The sequence below is a fragment of the Gossypium arboreum genome, chromosome 1, assembly GCF_025698485.1.
Source record: "Gossypium arboreum isolate Shixiya-1 chromosome 1, ASM2569848v2, whole genome shotgun sequence".
NCBI classification, from domain to species: domain Eukaryota; kingdom Viridiplantae; phylum Streptophyta; class Magnoliopsida; order Malvales; family Malvaceae; genus Gossypium; species Gossypium arboreum.
In genome coordinates this window covers 96,707,527-96,730,410 of record NC_069070.1, presented here as the reverse complement: position 1 = coordinate 96,730,410, position 22,884 = coordinate 96,707,527, and positions in this window count along the sequence as shown.

Genomic DNA, 22,884 nt, shown 5'->3' with positions numbered 1-22,884 from the left:
AAAAATCACTTAATAAAACATATTAATCTATCAACAATTATTCATTTTCCATCATCAACACTCAAAAACATCAAGCTACCATCAATGGCAACTCACAAATTCAAAAATTGAGGCATGGGCTAGCTAGTACTCAAAGCAACGATCACAAAAACTAGAAATCATCAAAAACCGAACTCGAAACATACCTCAACTAAGCCACACAAATGCTGAACCCTACATGAGCTTCAATATTTTATTTTCTTTTGATTTTCAGTGGAAGATGATGATAATGAAGCCAAATTTTGTTTTCTTTTATTAATAATAATATTAGTAAACAAATTACCAGTTTAATCTTAATTAAAACCATCAAATTCCATAATATTAAGCCCATTTATGTCCATTCTCACTATCAATGGAATAATAAGATCATAAGGACCTTTAGTTTAATAAACCATAGCAAATAGACACATTTAACATATAGAATGCCACTTTTGCATTTTACGCGATTTAGTCTTTTTCTAAAATTGAGCTATTAAACTATAAAATTAACTCACGAAATTTTCACACATACATATTCACATGATGTAAACACATAAAATAATATTAAAATAATTTTACAGTCTCGAATTTGTGGCTCTGAAACCACTATTCTAGTTTAAGCTAAAATCGGGCTGTTACAACTCTCCCCCTTAGGGATTTTCATCCCCAAAAATCTTACCAGTGAATAGGTTTGAAATTTCTTTCTCATAGCATCCTCGGTTCCCACATAGCTTCTTCTACCCTGTGTTGATTCCATAATACTTTCACTAATGAAAATTTCTTATTTCTTAGCTCTTTGATCTCACGAGCTAGAATTCGAATCAGTTCTTCGCTGTATGATAAGTCTGACTGAATCTCAACTTCGATCGGGGAAATAACATGCGAAGGATCAGATCGGTATCATCGAAGCATCGATACATGAAATACATTATGAATCTTTTCTAACTCAGACGACAATGCTAGTTGATAAGCAACTGGTCCAATTTGCTCGGTAATTTCATACGGTCCGATGAATCTCGGACTCAATTTGACTTTATGACCGAATCGAAGTATTTTCTTCCACGAAGATACTTTCAAAAACACTTTATCTCTGATCTGAAACTCAATATCCTTCCATCTTAAGTCTGCGTATGATTTCTGACGATATGACGTTGCTTTCAGACTATCACGAATTACTTTCACTTTTTCTTCAGTATCTCTAATCAGATCAACCCCATGGATCTTATTCTTGCTAAGCTCAGTCCAGTACGACAGTGTTCTACATTTACGATCGTATAAAGCTTCATATGGTTCCATTTTAATATTTGATTGAAAACTATTATTATACAAAAATTCAATCAACGGCAAATACTTTTCCTACGTACTTCAAACTCAAGAATGCAACATCTCAACATATCCTCGAGTATCTGTATAACTCGCTCGGACTAACCATCCATTTACGGGTGAAATGCGATACTAAAATGTAGTTTTGTACCCAATGCATCTTGCAATTTCTTCCAAAATCTCGATGTGAACCTTGAATCTCTATCCAAAATAGTAGAAATAGGTTGTAACACCCCGTACCCGAGTCCGTTACCGGAATCGAACACAAGGTGCACACAGACTTAATTATTTTCACAGTCCATTTAGAAATTTCCAGACAAGCTGGTTACTGCATCACTGTCGCCTTAAAAATCATATCTTGAGTTTCAGAGCTCGAAAATTTGTTTCGCAATTTTTCACTGAAACTAGACTCATATGTACATCTACATATTTTTTTCTAGAATTTTTGGTCAATCCAATTGGTACAGTTTATTAGTTAAAGTCTCCCCTGTTGCAGGGATCGACTACACTGACCTTCATGCGTTACAAAATGGATATCTCCATGTACAGGGCTTCAATACTTATGCCGTTTGTTTCTATAGAAACTAGACTCAGAGAGGAATCTATACATATATGGCATGACTCCTAATTATCTCTGGTTAATTTACAATAAATTTCTAAGTTCGGAACAGGGGATCCAGAAACCGTTCTGGCCCTGTTTCACAAGAACTTTAATATCTCTTAACATGTAACTCCTATGACCGTTTCGTTTCTTCCATATGAAGGTAGACTCATCAAGGTTCATTTACATAATTCATTCACTATTTAATACCATTCCTACTATTTTTAGTGATTTTTCACATCCACATCACTGCTACAGTCAGCATCTGCCTTTAAGGTAGGCTTTACATATTTCATGATTTCCATGATTCAATTGGCCCTTTTTGCATACATAGCACAAAGTGTGATCATGATTAACCATTCCAATGGCTAATCGTTTCAAAACAATTCAGACCCCATAATGATCAACATACAAATGATTATAGTATTATACTAAAACGATATAAGCCATTTTCGCATGGCTATCCAAGTTTACACAAACCGAAAGGTACATGACCTTCAACAAAAGGGTAGTCCTATACATGCCATTTCAAAGTTCAACCAAAATTATACCAAAATGGAGGCTTTGATAGTGTGGATGACTTCGACTTCAATGATCCCGAATCCGATAGCTAACGAGCAAAATCTATAAAACAGAGAAACAGAGAAACGGAGTAAGCAATTTATGCTTAGTAAATTTGAGCAAGAAATTCCAGCACAACAAAAGCATAGCATTCATAAAGCTAACGGATAATTTCATATGCACAAATTCTCAATATCATACTCATTTCACATTCCAACCCCTATGTTCATACATAAGGGATCACCTTAGTCAAATACCGGAAACTCATTACTCGACTGAGCGAATATTATTCGAAGGGAATCAACTAATTCAAGCTCATATGAACATACCTCATTGCTGGAATTTTTTTCAAGCGCATTAACTGAAATTTTACAGCAAGATCGCTTATTCTAGAATCACGTACCTTCAGAATTTAACCGATATAACGACTCGCTCAAATGCCTTCGGACGAAGCCCGGTTATAGCGACTTCGCACGAATGCCTTCGGACTTAACCCGGTTTAGTAACTTGCACAAATGCCTTGAGCTTAGCCCGGATTTATTATCTCGCACGAATGCCTTCGGATCCTAGTCCGGATATAGTCACTTAGCACAAAGCCTTCGGGACTTAGCCGGACATCATTCAATAATCGAGCACAATTATCAATAAATCATGACACATTCAGATTTCACTTTCATTAGCAAAACTCAAACACAAGGCACTTTTCACACTTGCAATTTCGCTCAATAGCCACACACAAAGAGCATGATTTTTATTTACTTTAAACATGATCTAATCAATTCAAATTTAAGCTCTATTACTCAAGAACTTACCTCGGACGTGGTCGAACGATTTCGATGGCTATTCGACGACTTTTCCTTCCCTTATCGGATTTAGCTCCCTTTGCTCTTGAGCTTAATTTAACAAATAAATTGGTTTTATCATTTGAGCATCGAAGAGGAATTCAAGATACTTAGCCAATATATATACTCATTAGGCATCAAAGTCGCATATGTACGAAATCATGAATCGAACTCAACACATTAGTTAATATTCCTCTTAGCCAATTTTCTAAGCCAAGAATAGGCATCAATATGCTTGCCTCTAACCGAATGCATGCACACCAATTTCCCTCATGTGGCGAATATACATGTCCATGTTGAGGCCAATTATACACTTAATACCATACAAAAACAGCATACATTTTACTACTAACGCATTACATATCGTAGCTCAATACACATCTCTCATTTACTTCATAATCGAGACATCATCACAAGCAAATATACACCTTGAAATAGCATATATGTCATACCAATACATCGTGTGCAAACATATATACATATATATATGCTAGAGCCGAATCTCAAGTTGATTGTAACTAAACATGAACAAAATTTCAATACACAAATCTTACTTTCCATGCAATGAGCATAAATCACACTTATGGATGTACCATGGCCGAATACATCACAACACCATAATTTTGGTCATGATTAAACAAAGAACTTAGTATCTCATTCAAAATGCTAAAAGAAAATCTAAGAGTCCTCAATCCCCATCACATGTATCATTATCAAGCTTGATATTTAGCATGCAATGGCATTAACACCACATTTACTTTGGCCGAATTTCATTCCCATGACATAGCAAAGATTTGAACCATGGGCTACCAAGAACATCAAGCTAGCAACTAAAAACATGCATGAATCTCATGGCACAACCTCAAACATACCTTAATCTTGATGCAAGTATAGCCAACCTCTTCCTAATCCTCTTCCAAAACAAACATGAAGCAAAATTCCTTCCTTCCTCTAGTATTTTCGGTCAAGAGAGAATGAAAAGATGGATGAACAATTTTTTTCTTTTCTCTTCCACAATGCACGGCAATGGGGGGGTTTCACTCACACACACACATTTTTTTTTCTTTCTTTATTACCCATACTTATTTGTTTATTGTTTCTCCTGAATGCACCAACAAAACATGTTTCATGACATGTTTAGCCCATGATTCCTTGTCATGGCCGCCACTACAACTTGGGGGAATTTGACATGCAAGTCCTCCCCTTTGACTACATGCACTATTAGGTCCTTATAGATTAGCCTTTCACTTTTCAAAAGTGTCACACAAGTCCTACTAACTGAATTCACATGCAATCGGCTAAATCGGAACTTGAAATTTTCACACATTCATAATTACATATTCTAGACAATAAATATTACATTCAAACATTTCGGTGACTCGGTTTAGCGGTCCCGAAACCACTTCCCGACTAGGGTCAATTTTGGGCTGTCACATAAGTACTCCGTGCAATCTCACAAGTTCGAAGATATACAACTTAGCAAACTTTTCAAGCAAATAGTCTATTCGTACAGGAATAAAATGAGTCAATTTTGTCAACCGATCAACAACAACCTAGATTGCATCTTTCTTACTCAGAGATAGGTGCAAGCACATAGTTGGTTGCAATAAACCAGACGATAATTGATGTTCAGCTTTGACTTGCTGACAAATCAAACATTTCGAAACAAATTTCGAAATATCATACTTCATTCCATGCCACCGATAAAGTTGTTTCAAATCACTATACATTTTCGTGCTTCCCGGATGAACAGATAAACGACTACTATGTGCTTCATTCAAAATCATCTGAATTAACACTGAATTACTTGGAACACATATTGGGCCACTGAATCTTAAACTGTCATTAGAATCAAGTTGAAACTCTAAGTCCGAGTTCAAATCACATTGAGCTCATTTTGCTAATATTTCATTATCAACTTTCTGAGCTTCGTAAATCTACTGTATAAAAAACGGTCTCGCTTTCAATTCAGCTGCAATTGAACTATCATCAGATAGAGCCAACTAAGTATTCATTGCACATAGAGCAAACAAAGATTTTTAGCTTAATGCATCAACAACAACATTTGCTTTTCCTGGATGATAATCAATCACTAGCTCGTAATCTTTTAGCAATTCTAGCCATCTCCGCTGTCTCAAATTCAAATCTTTCTATGCCATCAGGTATTTCAAACTCTTGTGATCTAAATAAAAATGGCATTTCTCATCGAACAAATAATGGTGCCAGATCTTCAATGCAAACACAATGGCTACTAACTTTAAATCATTCGTCGGGTAATTCTTTTCACGCGGTTTCAACTGTCTCGAGGCATAAGCTATGACTTTGCCTTCTTACATCAAATCACAACCCAAACCATTCAACGATGCATCACTATAGATCAGAAATTCTTTACCCGATTCTGGCTGTACTAACACTGGAGCTTTAGTCAAAAGAACTTTCAGCTGGTCAAAACTTTTTTGACATTTCTCGGACCATTCAAATTTTACATCTTTCTAAAGCAATCTTGTCAACGGAGTTGCAATCATCAAAAAGCCTTTCATGAACCGTCTGTAATAGCCAGCTAGTCCCAGAAAACCATGGGCTTCAGATACATTTCTCGGAGGCTTCCAATCCATTATTGTAGAAATCTTGTTCGAATCGACTCTAATACTCGATGCTAACACAATATGTCCCAGGAAAGCAACCTCACGCAACCAGAATTCACATTTACTGAACTTTGCATATAACTACTTATCACGCAGAGTCTGTAATATAATTCTCAAATGCTCAGCATGTTCAGTTTTATTTCGTGAATATATCAATATATCATCAATGAACACAACAAAAAATCAATCTAGGTACGATCTGAAAATACGGTTCATTAAGCCCATAAAAGTAGCAGGTGCATTCGTTAGTCCAAAAGGCATAACTAAAAATTCGTAGTGACCATATCTCGTTCTGAATGTAGTTTTCAGTACTTCAGAATCTTTAACTCTTAACTGATAATAACCATATCTCAAATCTATCTTTGAAAACACTGTAGCCCCTTTTAATTGATTAAACAAATCATCAATCCCCAGTAGAGGATATTTGTTCTTGATTGTCACTTTATTTAGCTGTCTATAGTTAATACACATTCTCATCGTGCCATCTTTCTTTTTCACAAATAACACAGGAGCACCCCAAGGCGAGAAACTCGGTCTTGCAAAACATCTATCCGTTAGTTCTTGCAATTGACCTTTCAATTCTTTTAACTCTATTGGTGCCATTTGATACGGAGCTATCAATATCGGCATAGTTCTTGGCACTAAGTCAATGCCAAACTCAACCTCTCAGATCAGTGGTAAACCTAGTATCTCTGCAAGAAATACATCCGGATATTCACACCCAACTGGCACTGATTCAGTCTTCTTTTCAGTCACTTTTGTATCAAGCACATAAGCAAAATAAGGTTCGTGACCCTTTCTCACATATTTCTTAGCTAATATCGATGAAATCATTACTAGAAAGCCATTCAAATCATCTGACTCAATTTGGATAATCTCATTTGTAACACCCCGAACCCGAGACCGTTGCCGGTGTCGGACACAAGGGGTTAACAAGCCAAAACCACTTATGGCACCGACCAATTTGACATTCCAGGCAAGCTGGAAAACTGCATTGCTGTCGCCTTAAAAAGCATATCTCGAGTTTCACAACTCGGAAACTGATTCCGTAAATTTTCCCTGAATTTAGACTCATATATCCATCTATGGATTTATTTCTAGAATTTTTGGTCTGGCCAATTGGTACAGTTTATTAGTTAAATTCACCCATGTTACAGGGGTCGACTACAATGACCTTCGTGCGTTACAACTTGAATATCTCTCTGTACAGGGTTTCAATACTGATGTCGTTTGTTTCTAATGAAACTAGACTCAAAAAGGAATCTGCACATATTAGGTATGACTTCTAATTCATTCTGGATAATTTATGGTAAATTTTCAAAGTCGCGACAGGGGACCCAGAAACCGTTCTGGCCCTGTCTCACGATAACTTTAATATCTCTTAACACGTAACTCCTATGACCGTTTCGTTTCTTCCATATGAAAGTAGACTCATCAAGGTTCATTTACATAATTCTTTCACTATTTAATACCATCCCTACAATTTTTGGTGATTTTCACATTCCGTCACTGCAGCTGGCAGCACCTGTTTTTAAGGTAGGTCTTACCTATTTTGTAGTCTCCATGAACCAACTAGTCTTGCCATACATAGGTTCACCTATGATCATTTTTAGCCATTCCAATGGCTGATCATGTGACCAACACTCCCATTTCCAATCCATAATCACATCATGAAACCATATATATATATACAAATCACAAATGGTCTAAGTTCGTACTTTACTTCTACGAGCCATTTTCGCATGGCTGTACACATGTACATCACAACACATTTGAACCAACAAGGGGTAGTCCTATACATGCCATTTCAAAGTTCAACCAAAATTATACCAAAATGGAGGCTTTGATAGTGTGGATGACTTCACTTCAATGATCCCGTATCCGATCGCTAACTAACAAAATCTATAAAACAGAGAGCCAAAGCAACGGGTAAGCATTTTTATGCTTAGTAAGTCTCAAGCAATAAAATCAGCTTTAACTAAAGCATTACATTCACATAGCCAAATGAATCATTTCATTAATACACATTCACATAATCATACTTACTTCACACTTCATCATTGTATACTTTCACAAGATATCAACCAATTCAATAGCTGAAAATTCGTTAGTCGATTGAGCGAATGTTACTCAAACATATCGACTTTTCCAATGCACATATAAACATACCTTATCCTTTGGGCTTTTCGAGCGTACTAATTAAATTTATTACAGCAACCAACGCTCACCTTCAGCCCAAGCTTCTTGAATACAACCGGATATAACCACATGCACGAATGCCTTCGGGTCTTAGCCCTGATAGAACGACTTGCACAAATGCCTTCGGGTATTAGCCCGGATTTAACAACTTGCACGAATGCCTTCGGGTCTTAGCCCGGATTTAGTCACTAGCATAATTGCCTTCGGGTCTTAACCGGATTTAACTACTAGCATAAATGTCCTCGCGACTTAGCCCGGATATCATTTAATTGCTCATGCACACACATACATCAATAGTCATTACACATCCATGTTTCGTTTTTCGTTACTAAGGCTCAAACACAAACATATCACTAGCATAATCGCCTTCGGACTTAGCCCGGTATCATTCAAATACTCATACACATAAATCAATAATCATTACACATCCATATTTCATTTCACATAATTCGAGTAGGGTCATTTCTTGAGGACTTACCTCGGATGTTGTCGAACGGCTTCAACGGCTATTCGATCACTTTTCCTTCCCTTATCCAATTGTGGCCCTCTAAGCTCTCGAGCTTTATGTTAACAAGTAAATTGATTTAGTCATTTGAATATCAAAGGGAATCCAAGGTACTTAGCCCTTATAAGGCCGCCCACAATTATATTCACACACTTGAGCTCATTAATTATAACATAGCATCAAGCACTCATATGGCCGATTATACTTAGTCATACTTGCACCAAATCAACAATAATTTCAAGGTTTTTCATACTATACATGCACTAGGCCGAATGTACATGCAAATTTCACAACCATTCTTCAACAAATTTCTCCTTTAAAGAAACATATTTATCACTTTCTTCATAACCAAAACATCATGTGCAAACATATATACACATATAGGTGTAAGGCCGAATTTCAAGGTATCCATAACCATCCAAAACACAAATTTTTAACTAACATGCAAGAAGCATAAACCATGCTCATGAATGCATCATGGCCGAATACATCACAATCATGCCCCTTTCAACTTCGGTCATGGTTAAACAAAAACAAAAAAAAAAAAACTCAATGTCTTACTCAAGATTGCTACAAAGAAATTTCAAGAGTAGTCAATCCATCATTGCATGCATCATTAGCAAGCTTCACATTTAGCATGCAATGGCTTTAACACAATAATAACCTTGGCCAAATACCATTTCCATGGCATAACAAGGATTTGAACCATGGCTAACATGAACATCAAGTTAGCAACCAAAACATGCATGAATCTCATGACACAACCTCATACATACCTTAATCTTGATGCAAGTTTAGCCAAATCTTCTTCTAGATCTCTTCTAAACAAAGAAAATGAAGCAAAAATCTCTTCTTCCTCTTAAGAATTTCGGCCAAAGGAAGGAGGGGAAAAGATGAACAAATTTTTTTGTTTCTCTTCCCACATTTTAATTATTAATCATTTCTCTCATGCTCCATTAACAAAACATGTTTCAACATGTTTTCTTTGCCCATAAACCATGTCATGGCCGGCCACCACCTATAAAAAGAGGGAATTTGAGATGCAAGTCCATTGTTTTGCATGCATGCTTTAATTAGTCATCACACATTTCCCCATCATACTTTCAAAGTTTACTACTAGGTCATTTCTAGTGAAATTCACATTTATAGCTCTAAATCAAAACATCAAAAATGTCACACATGAATACACACATATTATAGGCATCAAAATAAATTTTAGATTATTTTTATGCCTCGGTTTTGTGGTCCCGAAACCACGTTCCGACTAAGGTCAATTTTGGGCTGTCACATCATTATTCTGACATCTCAGATCAATCGTCTTTCGTTTATAATTCATAATAGCATCATGCAGTGTTAGCCAATCCATACCCAGAATTATATCAAATTCATCAAATGGTATCAATATCAAATCAGCCGAAAAGTAGAAATCTTGAATCATCAACGGACAGTTCTTGCATACTTTATCAATCAACACACACTTTCCTAAGGGGTTCGATACTTTAATTACAAATCCAGTAGACTCTACAGGAAAAGTTTTACTAGATACTAAATTCACACATATATACGAATGAGTAGATCTATCAATGCAATAACTTTAATATCATAGAGAGTAAAAGTATCGGTAATAACATTTGGAGATGATGCTTCTTTGCGAGCGCAAATAACATAGGCTCGTGCAGGTGCTCTAGCATTAGATCTCACAGTAGAATCTCTCGTTGTACCACGGTTACCGCTTGCATTTCCCATATTTCTTGGTGGGCTCTCTCGAGTAGCTGTGTTGTTTGATTTTGCAATCTAAGATTTATCTTTTTCAATTAACTTAAGACAATCTCTAATAAAATGATCTTGTGAACCAAAACTGTAAGAAGTTCTATTATTATTTTTCACCCAACAATCTCCAAAATGTCGTCTTCCACATTGTTGACATTCAGGTTTAACATCTTTTACATTGCCAACACTCGATAACAATTTAGCTTGAGCTTTAGGGTTGGTGTATTGCTTTCCGTGATCTCTATTCTAATATCTCACTAAAGCTGTCGATCGGTTAAAATAGTTTCTAGATTTCTTCAACAAGGAATGATAAGATTTAATCATCAATCTTTTCCTCAAATCTCTTGCCTCTGAATCAGCCTTTTTTTTTTCTTGGCTAAAATCTTCATCTTTGCATGCCCATTCAACTAGCACAACGAATTCTTTCAAATCTAATATTTTGATCAGAAGCTCAATATCTTCATTCAGCCCATCAATAAACTGTTTACACATTATTTCTTTTGTTGAAACATATTCCTGAGCATACTTACTCAACTGTACAATTCCTCTCTCGTACTCGGTTATAGTAATGCGACCTTGTTTCAATTCTAAAAACTCTTTATGCTTTTGGTTTAAAAATTGTTGACTTATGTACTTTTTTCGGAACTCGATCTGAAAGAATTTCATGGTAACTCATTCTTTAAGAACCACAAATTTTAATGTTTTCCACCAATGATATGAATTATCTCTAAGTAATGACACCACACATTTGATACATTCTTCTAGAGTACAGGACAATTCTTCGAATAACTGAATCATATTTTTGAGCCAAAACTCAGCTCTCTCAGCATCAATATCATCATCAACTGTAGCCTGGAACTCCTCAGCCCCTTGTTTTTGAATCTTATCAACAAGTGGCTTGCTCAATCGAATCGGATCTATCACTTGTGGCACAACTGAGACTTGTTGAGGAACATGTGGGGGTAGAGGTTGTTGAGTAGCCAGATTCATTTGAAGGAACTCTGTGAACCACTCACTCATCATTTGGAAGAAGGCTTGCTTAGTATCTCCCCCTTGGCTACTAGTTACGAGTCTAGAATTACACTGCACTGCCCCTTGTGTGGGAGCGGGTGCGTTACTTTCAACGTCGTCAGCTACGGCATGATTGGGATCCATTTGCTATATAAGGACACATTTTAACTGTCAAAAATCATAACACTGTCGCAGTTTATATTTATGGCACGTATAGCTAGACTCTCACTATAACAACCCGGTTTTAGTTAAATTAGAATAGTGGTTTCGGGACCACAAATTCGAGATCATAAAATTATTTTAATATTATTTTTAGTGTTTACAACATGTGGATATATATGTGTGAAAATTTCGTGAGCTAATTTATTCGTTTAATAGCTCAATTTGAGAAAAATGACTTAATCACGTAAAATACAAAAGTTGTATTCTATATGTTAAAAGTGCCAAATTGTTATGGCTTATTAAATGGAACATCCTTATGTTTTAATTAGACCATGATTAGTGAGAGTTGACATATATGGCCTTCTATTTGATGATTAAATAGTTTAATGACCAAGGGTAAAGGTAAATTGGTTAATAAGTTAATATTAATTAAAAAAACACAAAATGGTGGCAATTATTCATCCTTCTTCCATAGAAAATCAAAAGAAAATAAAGCCTGGAGAACATTTTAGGGTTCGGCCATTTGTGTTCTTGATTGACGTATGTTTTGAGCTTGATTTTTGATGATTTTTATGTTTTTCAGATTGTTGCTTTGAGTTCTAGTTAGCTCGTGCTTCAATTTTTGAAAGTGTTGATGATTTTCAAAGTTTCCATTAATGAATGCTTGAGCTTTATGATGTTTGATGATGAAAATGAAAGTTTGGTGCTTGATATACATGTTTTGTAATGTGATTTTGACAAAAATGTTAATTAGGGATTAATTTGAGAAAATGTAAATTGAGGATTAAATTGTGAAATAACTAAAAGTTTTGGTTTGCTAGAGATCCTAGGAAATTTGACTAGGCTTTGGTAAAATTAAATTTTGTGTAAATTGTGTTTTTGTGAAATAGGGACTAAATTGAATAAATTTGTAACTTTGGGGATTAAAATGCAAAAATGCCAAAATATGTGTTTGTGGATTAAATTGAATGAATTGGTGATTAAATGGGTTAATTTTGAATACATATAGATCAAGAAAGAAAGAATTCGGATTTAGATCGAGGAAAGTCGAAGGTTATCGAGTAATTAATTCAATTCATCAGTTCCGAGTACTAGGTAAGTTCGTACGTGTTAAATGAAGTTACAATTATGTTTTTAATGCTTTAATAATGCATAAATTGTATATACATGATTACGATTGCGTACAATGACAAATCGACTATGTTTAGCACTTAGTGTGCGTTACAAAATAGCTTCGGCTATAAATAGCACTTAGTGTGTGAATTGGAATAGCTTTGGCTATATGAGGCACTAAGTGTGTAATACCAAGATAGCTTTGGTTTAATGCGATGGCACTAAGTGTGCGGTAGTGTTATAGCTTTGACTAATCATTTATGCACTAAGTGTGCGGGTTTTTTGAGCATTGAAAGATTTTTGAACGATTTAACGTGTTGAACAAAGAGTTGAGAATGAAATAAAAAATACGGGAAAGTTCAGGTATGTACGATGCCTATGTGGTAGTTAATACTATTTGTATGAAGCTTGATGAATTTGTATATACATGTTAAAGGGTGGTGGATTAGAATTGAATGATGATATAATAACTACTAAGTGTTTGTTAATTGATGTTTTGTATTGTATGAATTGTTGAGTATATTTGGTACGAACTTACTAAGCTATGAAGATTACTGTGTGATATTTGTCTTTTTTTATAGAGTATCGAAGCTAGCTCAGACATCGGGGATCATCGGGAATCGTCATAACACTATCGAATCAACTCGTTGGTACTTTTGAAGCTTTGCATATATGGTATATGGCATGTATAGGCTAGTGTCATTTTGGTATGTCTTGAGTTATGATGTTAGCCATGTGATTTTGTCTTGTTATTGATGTAAATATAGCTATGTTTTAACCATTTTAAGTTGGCTTAAGTTATGTGCTTGATAAGTGGTTTATGTGATGCTTATAATGCCAAATGTAACACCCCTAGCCTGAGTCCGATCGCCGGTTTAGGCTATGAGGTATTACCAAGCCAAACAATTAAATTTTTTTTTGTCCATATAATCAATCAACAAAGACAGAAATTAAGCTGAGTACATACTGATCTTTAAGTTATATATAAATGCCATTTTCATATGGCTAAAATATTTACAATACAAAACATAACCGTCACTAGCCTAACCTATACATGCCATACCAAGGCCAAAATATAACTGTACCAAAAATATCGATAGTATGATGAACTGCTGATGATCCCCGAGTCGGAGGCCAAAATTGACAATCTATAAAACAAAGAAATAAAATAAAACAGAGTAAGCTTTCGAGGCTTAGTAAGTTTTAAGTGTTTCAAACAATTAAAACGTATCATTTAAAATCTAACATTAAGTATCACATGAACCCAAATTTAATTTGTAAATTACTTGGCAAAAAACTCACAAGTACATTAATTATAACCTATTGGCCGAATATATATATATATACATGAATACACAAGAAAATTCTCAGTACATATTTCACTATACTATATGGTTCATAAAATTTCTTTAAGACACATGCTTTTACAATGACATACATTGACCAAATAAGTCATTCTCTATTCTTAAATACGGTATTCATTTACATACATATACACACACTCACATATATATATATATATATACCATTCTTTGATACTAATAATTTGTTTTAAAGTCAATTCACTTATGAGTACGTAATACGTACCTTAGCAGGTATAACATATATAATACTTACTCTCACGGATATTCAATGTCGTAATCATACTTAACTTACTGACACCGGTCCTGTCAAGTCTTAGCACTCGAAACACATATCTAGCATAGCCTGCAGGTTTGTAACCGGATGTCATTCCAAAGACGAAGCCTGCAGGTCTTTAAGCTCGGATACAATTCCAAAGACGAAGCTCTGCGAGTCTTTAAGTTCGAAATAATTCCAAAGACGAAGCTCTTGGGTCTTTAAGCCGGATACAATTCCACATCAAATAACATGTCTTTTGTTTTTTTAATCATATTCTAACACATTTTATAGAACATTTCACATTATTAGTAGCCATTGGATACATTCGGACATGAGCTTCTTATGAACACCATTATTTCATTTCACTTAAAATCATGCATGAATATCACACGTACCTTTCATCAATCAAGCTTAACCCTAATTTACCATTCAACTATAGGTCATACACTTAGATTCTTTACCATTCAACTTAATTCAAATAGAACCAAAAGATCAAAATTCATGTAGTATATATATGTCAAGGCATTATAAATTTTATACTAAAGCGATTACTCAAAACTTACCTTGTATCTTTCTCGAACAAATTTCGGGTTGGCTATTCCATGACTTTAGCTTTTCCCTTATCCGAGGTTGCCCTCTATGCTCTTGAGCTTTAATTCAATAAATTTTAAACTAATCATTAATCAATTATTCAAGTATTACTTTCAGAATATAATACATATATATTCGACTTTCACACATACTGATTATAGTAAGCTTATAAGAAATCAATAAGCAATTCATTAGCAAAATTTTTTTTTATCAATGTTTACGATATAATCACAATTTCACTATAAGCTGAATTCTTGAGCAACAGTCATTAAATTACTTATAACTGGAGCTACAAAACTCCAAATCAATTGCCGTAAATTTTCCTTGAAAATAAACTTATTTATCTTTTATCCATAAAATTTTCATAATTTTTAGTCCAGCCAATCAATAGCATATTTTTCCTAAAGTTTCCCTTGTTTCACTGTTTGACAAATCTGACCATTCTTCACCTCAAAATATATTTCTCATTGTACAGAAATCAAAATATGTTTTCGTTTATTTCATTTGAAACTAGACTCACTAAGGAGTTTAAGCATATAAAATTTATTCTATGACCATTTTTATACATTTTATAATGATTTTATAAAAACAGAACAGGGGATCTAGAAGTCAATTTGACTCTGTCCCACATTACTTCAAAATTTTCATGATCGGTAATTCTTTTACTTTTACGGTTTCTATTATAGAAAACTAGACTCATCAAGCTTTAATTAAATTATTTATTCAGCTTCTAATTCAAATCCTACAATTTATGGTGATTTTCGAAAATCGCCTTACTGCTGCTGTCCCAAGTAGATTATTACCAATTCACTCTTTCACACATTCTTTGCATACATATTATTTAAGCATGTATCTCACCAATCAATTTCATCATATATATATCTATAAATTTACTTATACATAATATCAATACCATATTGTGCTCAAATCATTTTTCAAGTTCAATTTCACCAAGCTTCAACCTAACTTAACCTATAATAGTTCATAACACATTTAAAGCACATACCTTACTAAATTTTATCATAGTCCACAATCAGCCATAGTACATTCGGCCTTGGTATAGACACAATTACATTTAACTTGATTTCTTCATGAAAAATTCAGGCTATAACTGAATAGTTTTTAACCATTTATAACTTCAATTTTACAAGCTTATATCATAAGAGTTTCTCCATTAAAATTTTCAATGTATATTCGGCTATAACACAAACACTTAATCTTTACAATTACAAATTCAAAAACTTAACATACTTTTATAATCTCAACCAAATAGAGTACTTTTATTGATTCACAACAAAACATCAACATAACATTTCTAAATGAAAAATCCTCTCATGACCGATTGCTCCTATAGCTACCAAAATGAAAATTTGCACATAGGTTATGGAGGAATTAAGAAACTATCCTAAAACACAAAAGAAATTTCTATCAAAACACTTCAAACATACCTTAATCAAGGCTAGGAAGGGGTAGCCGAATGTTTGTTTTCCCCCCTTCTCTTCTTGAAATTTTCGGCCAAAGAAATCAAAGGATGAACCAACTTTGGTTTCTCCTCCCCACTAAGCCATTATTCTTTTATTTTTATAATATACATATAATATATATGAATCAACTACATGGCCTACCACTAAAGAAAATGGATAATTTAACATGCAAGTCCTTTTTTTAACATGCATTAGTAGACCATATTTAAAATTACCTATCACATTTCACAATTGTCTCACATAAGTCCTATTTAATAAATTTTACATACAATTGACAAAATTAAAGCAAGAAACTTTCACACATTCAGGTTCACATACAATAAGCATAAGATATAACGGTTAATTATTTTTGTGACTCAGTTTTGTGGTCTCGAAACCACTTTTCGACTAGGGTCAAAAATAGGGCTGTCACAACTCTCCCCCACTTAAGGAATTTTCGTCCCCGAAAATCTTACCAGTGAATAGATTTGGGTATCGTTCTTTCATAGAGTTCTCGGTTTCCCAAGTAGCTTCTTCAATCCCGTGTTTGAGCGATAACACTTTTACTAATGAAACCTTTTTGTTTCGTAACTCTTTCACCTCGCGAGCTAGGATACGAATCGGTTCTTCTTCATAACTCAAATCAGATTGAATTTCAACCTCTGATAGATTAATTATGTGCGATGGATCGGATCTATAACGTCGAAGCATCGAGACGTGAAAAACGTTGTGAATCTTTTCAAGTTCAGGGGGTAGAATAAATCTATATGCGACTGGCCCAATTCGTTCGGATATCTCATACGGCCCGATGAATCTCAGACTCAATTTGCCTTTACGGCCAGATCTGAGCACCTTTTTCCAAGCTGAAACTTTAAGAAACACTTTGTCTCCGACCTGATATTCAATGTCTTTTCGATTTCAATCCGCATACGACTTCTGACGATCTGAAGCTGCTTTTAGACTTTCACGAATTACTTTTACTTTCAGCTCAGCATCTTTAATCAATTCAACCCCGAAGATTTTAGTTTCACTAAGCTCGGTCCAAAACAACGGTGTACGGCATTTACGACCATACAAAGCCTTGTAAGGTGCCATCTTAATGCTTGATTGAAAACTATTGTTGTAAGCGAATTCAATCAAAGGTAAATACCGTTCCCATGAACCACTAAACTCAAGGATGCAACATCTCAACATATCCTCGAGTATCTGAATTATCCATTCGGATTGACCATCGGTCTGGGGATGAAAAGCGGTGCTAAAATGCAACCTGGTACCCAATGCTTCTTGCAATTTCAACCAAAATCGCGATGTGAATCTCGGATCTCTATCCAACACAATAGAAATAGGTACTCCATGTAACCTTACAATCTGAGAAACATACATTTCAGCTAGATTGTCAAGGGAATAATCCATACGTATAGGAATAAAATGAGCCGATTTTGTCAGTCTATCAACAACAACCCAGATCGCATCTTTCTTGCTTGACGACAATGGCAACCCAGATACAAAATCCATCGTGACTCAATCCCATTTCCATCCGGGTATCATGATCGGCTGAAGTAACCCTGAAGGCACTTGATGTTCCGCTTTCACTTGTTGACATATCAAACACTTGAAACAAAGTCGAAATGTCTCGTTTCATACCGAGCCACCAAAAGCGGCGTTTGGATCGTTGTACATTTTCGTACTACCGGGTGGATTGACATGCGGCTACTATGAGCCTCGCTTAAAATCAAAGAAATAAGTTCGAATTTCTTGGAACACACAGTCGACTTCTGAACCTCAAACAATCGTCATCATCAATTTTAAAATCTGATTCCACATTTGAAACACATTCAACTCGTTTAGCAACCAATTCATCGTCAACTTTCTGGGATTCACGTATTTGATGAATCAATAATGGTTTGGCCTTTAATTTTGCTACCAACACATTATCGGGTGAAACGGAGAGGTGTACATTCATTGCTCGCAAAACAAACAGTGATTTGCGAATTAAGGCATCGGCAACCACGTTAGCCTTTCCCGGGTGATAGTCGATGACAAGCTCATAATCTTTCAACAACTCGAGCCAACGTCTTTGCCGCAGATTCAAATCTCTTTGAGTCATCAAGTATTTGAGGCTTTTATGATCCGAATATATATGACACCTCTCTCAAGCAAGTAGTGTCACCAAATTTTCAAAGCGAAAACAATGGCGGCTAATTCAAGATCATGGGTTGGATAGTTTTTCTCATGTGGTTTCAATTGTCTCGACGCGTAAGCTACTACTCGACCTTCTTGCATCAACACACAACCCAGCCCAAGCAAGGATGCATCACCAGTAAATGACAAACTCTTTCTGGATTCAGTTTGCACAAGCATGGAGCTTCGATCAAACAAGTTTTCAACCGATCGAAACTTTTCGACATTTTTCGACCATTCAAACCTAACATCTTTACAAGTAGTCTCGTTATTGGTGTGGCTATCATCGAAAACCCTTTACAAACCGTCTGTAGTAACCAAAGAAGCCCTAAAAAGCTTGAACTTCAAGAACATTTCTCGGGGTTTCCAATCAAGTATGGCTGAAATTTTGCTCGGATCAACTCAAATTCCGTCGACGATACTACATGTCCTAAAAAGCTAACTTCTCTCAACCAAAACTCACATTCTTGAACTTAGCATACAACCGCTTATCCCGTAAAATCAGTAACACTAATCTCGGTGCTCGTGTTCGGTTTCATCATGTGAATAAATCAAGATGTTATCTATAAACACAACTACAAACCGGTCCAAATCTTGCTGAAAATTCGGTTCATCAAATCCATAAATCTGCGGGGGCATTAGTGAGCCCAAACGGCATCACTAAAACTTCGTAGTGACCGTATCTCGCCCCGAAAGCGCTTTTAGGTATATCTGAGTCTCGAACTCATGGCGATAATAACCCGATCTCAAATCTATCTTTGAAAACACCGAGGCTCCCTTCAATTGATCAAACAAATCATCAATACGCAGTAACGGATATTTATTCTTTATTGTCACTTTATTCAACTGACGATAGTCGACGCACAACCTCATGGTTCCGTCCTTCTTTTTCACAAACAATACTGGTGCACCCCATGGTGAAAAACTCAGTTGAGCGAAACCTCTATCTATCAACTCTTGCAACTGAGCTTTCAATTCCTTTAATTCGGTTGGTGCCATACGGTACGACGCTATCGAAATTGGTGTAGTCCCAGGTACAAGTTCAATACCAAACTCTACCTCCCGAGCGGTGGTAACCACGCAATTCCTCGGGAAAAACATCCGGATACTCACAAACCACTGATACTGATTCAAGCTTCTTTTCTGATTATTTACTATCAATTACGTACGCAAGATATGCCTCACACCCCTTTCTTACATATTTTTGAGCCGACATCGAGGATATTATCATTGTTGACAATCCGTTCAAATCGAGAGACTCAACTCGGATTACCTCATTATTTGTACATCTCAAATTAACGGTCTTACCTTTGCAATTCACTCTTGCATCAAGTACGGTCAACCAATCCATACCAAGGATAACATCAAATTCATCAAGCGGTAGAAGCATCAAATCACCAAAAACAGAACCTCGGATTTTTAAGGGCATTTCTTACACACCTTATCGAGAAGCACATATTGACCCAAGGGATTTGACACTCTAATAACGAACTCGATGAGACTCAACGGTAAAGTCTTCTTTGGATGCTAAAGTCTCACATATATAAGAACGGTTAGAACCGGGGTCAATCAAAGCAATCACATCGATATCAAAGAGAGTGAAAGTACTAGTAATAACATCGGTGAAGAAGCATCCTCGGCGTGCACGTATAGCATAAGCTCTAGCGAGCACGAGCCTTGGATCTGGTTGTAGCATCTTTAGACCCTCTCGACCGCCGCTAGCATTCCCCGTATTCCTAAGTGGTCTACCTCGTGCTGTAGTACTCGATTTCCCACTCTGATTCATATTTTGTTCAGACAATCTCGGGCAGTCCTTAATAAAGTGGTTGGCTGATCCGCATTTATAACAGGAGCGGTCATGAAATCTACAACTCCTCAAATGCCATTTACCACAATACTTGCACTCTGTCCTGTCCCGACAATTATTTCCAACACTGGCAACTGAAGTGGCTCGTGTACTCACAAGGGGTCGATCGTGGTCTCGCCTGGAAAAACCCAAAGTATTCTTTGATCAGCTTGAATCATCTCGAAATTTCTTCGATGATTGCTGAAAAGACTTTCCTGAAGATCTTTTACAAAATTCTCCAGCTTCGACATCAGCTTTCTTTTTTTCTTTACTAAGTTCTTCGGCTTTGCAAGCTCGCTCGACAAGTACTACGAACTCTCGTATTTCTAGAATGCCTACAAACATCTTTATATATTCATTCAGCCCATCTTCAAAATGTTTACACATAATAGCTTCAGACGATATACATTCCCGAGCATATCTACTGAGTCTGACAAACTTCCATTAATAATCAGTAACTAACAGGGAACCCGGTTTAAGCTCAAGAAATTCTTTTCGTTTCTGATCAATGAACCTCTGACTGATGTATTTTTTTCGGAATTCAGTTTGGAAGAACTCCCACGTCACCCGTTCTTTGGGTACAACAGAAACCAAGGTGTTCCACCAATAGTAAGCAGAATCACGTAGCAAGGATATAGCACATTTCAGGCATTCCTCGGGTATGCAAGATAGTTCATCAAGTACTCGAATAGTGTTTTCCAACCAAAATTTAGCTTGCTCGGCATCATCACTATCTGTAGCTTTAAATTTAGTAGCCCCGTGCTTTCTGATTCTGTCAATCGGAGGCTTATTTAACCTCGTCTGATCACTTACCGGAGGTATTGTAGGCGCAGGGGGCGTATTATTCGAAAGTGGGGGTTGTGGAACAGCCGTATTAGTTCGAATGTATTGGTTGAACCAATCATTCAATACACTATAGAAAACCTGTCTAGCCTCATCATTCTGATTGCTTGCAACAGGTTGAGAGTCCATCAGCGCTGTCCCATGCGCGGAATCAGGCGCTACACTCTCAACATCATCAGCTACCGCACGATTGGGATCAGGATCCATTACTATATGAAAACACTTTTTTAACTATCATAATTCATCATACTATCACATTAATACTATATGGCATGTATAGCTAGACTCAAACACTCTATGTTAGTCATAGAATCGACTAAACCATAGCTCTAATACCAATAAAATGTAACACCCCTAGCCCGAGTCCAATCGCCAGTTTAGGCTATGAGGTATTACCGAGCCAAACAATTAAATTTTTTTTGTCCATATAATCAATCAACAAAGACAGAAATTAAGCTGAGTACATACTGATCTTTAAGTTATATATAAATGCCATTTTCATATGGCTAAAATATTTACAATACAAAACATAACCGTCACTGGCCTAACCTATACATGCCATACCAAGGCCAAAATATAACTGTACCAAAAAGATCGATAGTATGATGAACTGCTGATAATCCCTGAGTCAGTGGCCAAAATTGAAAATCTATAAAACAAAGAAACAAAATAAAATAGAGTAAGCTTTCGAGGCTTAGTAAGTTTTAAGTGTTTCAAACAATTAAAACGTATCATTTAAAATCTAACATTAAGTATCACAAGAACCCAAATTTAATTTGTAAATTACTTGGCCAAAAACTCACAAGTACATTAATTATAACCTATTGGCGAATATATATATATATATATATATATATACACATGAATACATAAGAAAATTCTTAGTACATATTTCACTATACTATATGGTTCATAAAATTTCTTTAAGACACATGCTTTTACAATGACATACATTGACCAAATAAGTCATTCTCTTATTCTTAAATACAGTATTCATTCACATACATATACACACACTCACATATATATATATATATATACCATTCTTTGATACTAATAATTCGTTTTGAAGTCAATTCACTTATGAGTACGTAATACGTACCTTAGCAGGTATAACATATATAATACTTACTCGCACGGATATTCAATGTCGTAATCATACTTAACTTACTAACACCGGTCCTGTCAAGTCTTAGGACTCGAAACACATATCTAGCATAGCCTGCAGGTTTTTAACCCGGATGTCATTCTAGCACGAAGCTTGCAGGTCTTTAAGCTCGGATACAATTCCAGCACGAAGCCTGCGGGTCTTTAAGCCCGGATACAATTCCACATCAAATAACATGTCTTTTGTTTTTTTTAATCGTATTCTAACACATTTTATAGAACATTTCACATTATTAGTAGCCATTGGCTACATTCGGACATGAGCTTCTTATGAACACCATTATTTCATTTTAGCTTAAAATCATGCATGAATATCACACGTACCTTCCATCAATCAAGCTTAACCCTAATTTACCATTCAACTATAGGTCATACACTTAGATTCTTTACCATTCAACTTAATTCAAATAGAACCAAAAAGAT